The following is a 6,466-nucleotide window of genomic DNA, read 5'->3' as shown; positions in this document are numbered from 1 at the left end:
GCAGCTGCGCCTGCAGTGACGTATGCCTGAGACGGCAGCCTTTACCGCTCCAGGCCGCCATGAATTGCCTGCAGAAACGGCTATGGCGTTTCATACCGGCGGAAGCGGCTTGAGTCCGGCGCGTGCTTGGCGCCCGACCTGAAAGCAGCTAGGACCGTCGCATGGGCCCGGTCCTTGGCTGCAACTGGGCAGCCGGCGCGCTGGCGCCGCCGACCCGGCCTGTCCCGGGCCTCAGTAGCGTCGCGCCGAGGCCACAGGACCGCCTGGCCCTGGCATGCAAACGAAGCGGCGCGCGGGAGCCAGAAATAATCCCCAATTTTCGGCGTACCAACCAGAGCGTGAAGATGCGGGTGGGGAGGCGGCATGAAACGCTGCCGTTAGCTGCGGCAGCGGCTTCATGCCAGCGACCCCAAAAAGCTGGGAAGCGGCTCACAGAACGCCGCCTTCCAGGCGACCGAGGCTGACGCGAGGAAGCGGCGGCTGCGTTGCAGCTCGCCCCGTCGCGAATGGCGTACCTGGAGGCGATGTTTACCGTCTCCAGACGCCATGGTGCCCGATGCAGAAACGGCCTATGTCTCTGCCAGAAGATAGGCTGTTTCGCCTAGTTTCTTAAGCCTAAGATGCAAAATGGCGTGTCAATTTTAGTACTTTTTAAAATTCTGTATCTTTTTTTACAGGTTCTAAGGGGAAAAAATGGCTGACAGCCTCCCTGCCTTCGGTTGTGATCTTGAGAGCTCTCTCAAACGCAACAAGCTCCAGCCTGTCAGTTACTTGAATCGGAGACTTCTAAGGAAAACCCAGATGCCACCGGAAGTGGGGCTGATGAGCAATGAAGGAAAGCAGCCCTCCCTCCTATCCGTCCAAGACTATTAGACTGCTGAGGACAAACTAACAGCCTTATCCAAACTGGTGGGCTGTGGCACTAATGTGGCACCCCTCCATTGCTCCCTCAGAGGCTTCCTGGTGCTTGGGGAGGCTTGAACAGAAAAAAAAAAGAAACCTCGATACCAAGAAGCCCTCACTGGGCTGAATGGACTTATGCTGCCTTTTTGGCGACATATGTCCAAGGCCCAGGTCAACATCATAATGCTGGCAAAGGCTGGGAGGGAGTCGATGTATTTTGGCTCCTTTCCTGGCCATGGCCCTCACCCCACCTGCTATGGGCCCTGGAACACTGGCATGGGATCCAGCATGGCATCCCGGTGCTGGGGAGGACCATGGCAGCCACACACCGGCAGAACCGTCCCTCTGTCGAGGCAAACATATACTGCTCCCATGAGCAGATTCACCCTCCCCCCTTTGTATGGTGCCTCAGGTTGGTGAAGTCAGAACTGTTGGGTCTGAAGAGGAGGAGGAGGAGGAGGAGGAGTTTGGATTTTTATCCCCCCTTTCTCTCCTGCAGGAGACTCAAAGGGGCTTACAATCTCCTTGCCCTTTCCCCCTCACAACAAACACCCTGTGAGGTGGGTGGGGCTGAGAGAGCCCCGAGAAGCTGTGACTAGCCCAAGGTCACCCAGATGGCATGTGTGGGAGTGCACAGGCTAATCTGAATTCCCCAGATAAGCCTCCACAGCTCAGGCGGCAGAGCTGGGAATCAAACCTGGTTCCTCCAGATTAGATACACGAGCTCTTAACCTCCTACGCCACTGCTTAGCTTCCAAGAAGAAGGAGGAGGAGGAGGAGGAGGAGGAGGAGGAGGAGGAGGAGTTTGGATTTATATCCCCCCTTTCTCTCCTGCAGGAGACTCAAAGGGGCTTACAATCTCCTTGCCCTTCCCCCCTCACAACAAACACCCTGTGAGGTAGGTGGGGCTGAGAGAGCTCTGAGAGAAGCCGTGTGGACTGGCCTACAAGGTCACCCAGCTGGTGTGGCAAGTGGGAGTGCACAGGCTAATCTGAATTCCCCAGATAAGCCTGCACAGCACAGGCGGCAGAGCTGGGAATCAAACCTGGTTCCTCCAGATTAGATACACAAGCTCTTAACCTCCTACGCCACTGCTTAGCTTCCAAGAAGAAGAAGAAGAAGAAGAAGAAGAAGAAGAAGAAGAAGAAGAAGAAGAAGAAGAAGAAGAAGAAGAAGAAGAAGAAGAAGAAGAAGAAGAAGAAGAAGAAGAGTTGGTTTTTATACCCCACTTTTCTCTCCTGTAAGAAGTCTCGAAGTGGCTTACAAAACCTCTCTCTACAACAGACACCTTGTGAGGTAGGTGGGGCTGAGAGCGTTCTGAGAGAACTGGGGCTGGCCCAAGGTCACCCAGTAGGCTTCACGTATAGAAGTGGGGAAAACAAATCTGGTTCACCAGATTAGAGTTTGCTGCTCATGTGGAGGAGCGGAGAATCAAATGTGGCTGCCCAGATCAGAGCCATCTGCTCCTTCGCACTACACCCCTCTTGCTTTTTTTTAAAATCAGGCACGCCAAGGCTGAGGTCTTGCCAAGGTGTGGTCAGTCCAAGATCACAGGACCCAACAGGTTTGTAAACATGAGAATGAGTAATGGAGCAAGGTGTCTCAGGTGCAACCACGGATAAGAAATGATTAGAAGAAAGAACAGCTTAGTCGGCAAGCATGAGCTGGACTGACGACATGGGTGGGGTGGCTGTTTATCTGACAGGGAAATTTTCTAGTGGGCCACCACTACCATATTTATTTATTTATTTACTTGTGTATTTATTTATATCTCACCCCCTCACCCCCTCCCCCTCACCCCCGGGCTCAGTAGCAAGTAGAACCAAGCCCTGGCAACTCTGCTGTCTTCAGGGGCCACTACGGTCAATAGTTTTCAGTCACTAAATGTCTCTTCCCATATTGCCATTCTTTTGGAGGAGGCAGCAATGAGTGATTTAATGCCTGCTGTTGGGCCGGCTGAGCTGAGTATTGGCTTCTAGCAACACAAAGGCTGCTCAGCTTGGCTTACTCCAGGGTCATTTCCTCTTCCCAGTTCACTTCTAACTGACAGAAGAAAGGAGATGTGGTGACACAAGGCAGCCCAAAGGACATCTTGACTCCATTTAGTCACATTATTTGTAACCCACCTTTCTCTTTGAGACTCAGGGTGGATTACACCATGCAAGATATATGCAGTCGATATGATAATGCATCTAATAAGCAATGTAATGGGACTAGGAATTGCAGAAATTCCAGAAATTTGAAACAGATTTGTCATCTGAACAAAGCATAAACATGACATGTTAAACAATGCAGAATGTGGTGTTACATCAGTAGAAACACGGCGGATTTTCCTGGCCTGGTGTATTACGATGTAAGCCCCATTTCCTTCATGGAGATGCCTCTTGAAGAAGAAGAAGAGGAGGAGGAGGAGGAGGAGGAGGAGTTTGGATTTATATCAGCCCTTTCTCTCCTGCAGGAGACTCAAAGGGGCTTACAATCTCCTTGCCCTTCCTCCCTCACAACAAAAACCCTGTGAGGTGGGTGGGGCTGAGAGAGCTCTGAGAAGCTGTGACTAGTCTAAGGTCACCCAGCTGGCGTGTGTGGGAGTGCACAGGCTAATCTGAATTCCCCAGATAAGCCTCCACAGCTCAGGAGGCAGAGCTGGGAATCAAACCCGGTTCCTCCAGATTAGATACACGAGCTCTTAACCTCCTACACCACTGAGAGTAAAGTGTTCTCAAGTTGCAGCTAGCAAGGGGCTTTCAAGGCAAATGGGAAGCAGAGGTGGTTTACCATTGCTGTCCTCTGCAGAGCCTTCTTGGTGGATTCCCTTCCAAGTACTGACTGACCCTGCTTAGCTTCCAAGATCTGACAAGATCAGGAAATCCCATGCTGCCTTCCCTCCCTGAGTGGCAGGATACAAGTCCCTATGCTGGAATTCTTTATTGTGGTATATTTGGACCATAAAATTACTCATTTCATCTGCTGGAACATCTCAAGGAGAGCATTAAAAGATTGTTTCTCATTATTTACACATAGAAATGTTTTGGTTCTGTCTCGGTTTCTGTCCTCCATGATCTCCCAAATTATAAAAATATGAGCTGTGAAGCTTACCAGAGAGTGTTCCATTCTTTGTGGGGGGGGTGGGGTAGGGGAGACGGCTTTTCATGCCTCTCAGAACATTCTGGTATATTTGTAAACAGAAATGGACAAGCTGTCTCAAAGATTGGTACAGCATGTCTAAAGCGATGTGGTTTGGATTTATATTTACAGGCCAGTCTCGTGTTGATCAGACAAGCCATGTGACGAATGTGTCATAGTGTGGTCTGGGGAAGGGTGCGGGAGAAAATTTCCTAGGATCTCAGTGAACACAGGCCACAATGTTGGGGGTGAAAATGTTACATGATGCGCATGCGCTCCAACTGCAAAGGAACAAATGACTAAGTTGACAAGGAAGAAGCATTTGGATTCATGTCCTGCCTTTCTCTCCTGTAAGGAGTCCCAAAGTGGCTTACAATCGCCTTTCCTTCCCCCCCCCCCCACCCCACATCAGACACCTTGAGAGGTAGCTGGGGCTGAGACAGTTCTGAGAGAACTATGACTAGCTCAAGGTCACCCAGCAGGCTTCATGTGCAGGTGAAGAGAAACAAATCCAGTTCACCAGACAAGAAGCTGCCGTTCATGAAGGACTGGAGAATCGAACCCGGTTCTCCAGATCAGAGTCCACTGTTCTTAACCACTACACCACACTGGCTCTCCACAGGGAAAATTTCTGACTTGCACAAAACAGAACAGTTTTGTTCTGTTCTGTTCAGCAAAACTTAAAAGTCTTCCTCTAGTATAACAAGTCTTCCTCAACCTTAAGTGGCCCCTCCTCATGTCCGGGGTCATCCAGAAGGCTTCATAGGGAAGAGTGGGAATCAAATCCTGTTCTCCAGATTAGATTAGAGTCCACCACTCTTAATCAGTACATCATGCTCTCAAACGTGACTGAATGAAATGGTAGCATCCAGCCAGGCAGCTAACTGAGTGCAGGGAGCTCGACTGTTTGGAATTCTACTCCATTATTTTTTCATAGTAAGGCAGCATGCACCATTGCTGGTTGTTGTGCTATCTTTACACCATAGCAGTGATAAGAACATAAGAACATAAGAACAAGCCAGCTGGATAAGACCAGAGTCCATCTAGTCCAGCTCTCTGCTACTCGCAGTGGCCCACCAGGTGCCATTGGGAGCTCACATACGGGATGTGAAAGCAATGGCCTTCTGCTGCTGCTGCTCCTGAGCGCCTGGACTGTTAAGGCATTTGCAATCTCAGATCTTCAACATGGTGCCAATGAACTTCATCATACCTACCAAAGGGTTTTCTTTTGAGCTATAATGGGTCTGCAATCTGCGGTTCTCCAGATGTTCATGGACTACAAATCCCATCAGCTCCTGCCAGCATGGCCATGTCCATGAACATCTGGAGAGCCGCAGGTTGCAGACACCAGTTTGTTAATGGCAAGTAGTAATTGCAAAATTTACTAATTGTGCGTATCAATGAAATTGATTGTCTCCTGTGTGCGCTGTACATTGTAAGGCTGCTTTGGGTCCATGTTGTAGGGGTTAAAATATTCTGAATGAATCAGAATCAGTAATAACACTCATTAATGGACAAAATTGCCAACCCCGACAGATATTGACTGGACTGCAGTTAAAAATTCAAAATTACAGAAAGTGACATTAGCAGTTGATCACACAATAACTCTTAGTATGCACAGGAGAGTGGACGCTGCGCTTGGAAGTAAGTCCGGCTCATACTATTCTGCCCAGAATAAAACTGATAAACATTTTAGCTTCTAGGTACAGTTCAGGCTTGATTTGATCTAGAACTCAACTGTTCTTTTCCTTCTTTCTTGAGAGTCAGTGAAGTATAGTGGTTGAGCAGGGGACTCTCATCCGGTGAACTGGGATTCCTCACTCCTCCACATGAAGCCTACTAGGTGACCTTGGGTCAGTCACAGTTCTCTTCAAACTCAGACATAACAGTTTGTTATGTGAACAAGCCTTGTGAATTCTTAGGTAATATAATTGAAGATGTCGACTTTCATGGCAAACCCTAGTTGGCTACAAGTTTATGGCTTGTAGGGAAGAAACTCCAGTTTATGGCTTGTAGGGAAGAAAACAAATCAAGAGAATCAGTACAGTGTAGTGGTTGGAGCATCGGATTAAGTTCTAGGAGATCTAGGATCAGATCCCCACTTTGACATGGAAGCTGTCTAGGTCAGTGGTTCTCAACCTTCCTAATGCCACTACTCTTTAATACAGTTCCTCATGTTGTGGTGACCCCCAACCCTGACATTTATCCATTTTACAGATAGAGAACACTGATGCAGAGAGTCTTAGGCGACCCCTGTGAAAGGGCTGTTCGACCCCCAAAGGGGTCCCGACCTACAGGTTGAGAATCACTGGTCTAGGTGGCCTTGGGCCAATCACAATGTCTCAGTCTCCCCTCCCCCCTCTGACAGGATGGTTGCTGTGAGGGAAAAAATGAAGGGAAGGAGAATGACGCTGCAAACCAGTTTGAGTCCACACTGGGA

This window comes from Sphaerodactylus townsendi, linkage group LG05, assembly GCF_021028975.2.
Source record: "Sphaerodactylus townsendi isolate TG3544 linkage group LG05, MPM_Stown_v2.3, whole genome shotgun sequence".
Classification (NCBI taxonomy): Eukaryota; Metazoa; Chordata; class Lepidosauria; order Squamata; family Sphaerodactylidae; genus Sphaerodactylus; species Sphaerodactylus townsendi.
Note: the sequence above shows the minus strand (reverse complement) of the source record.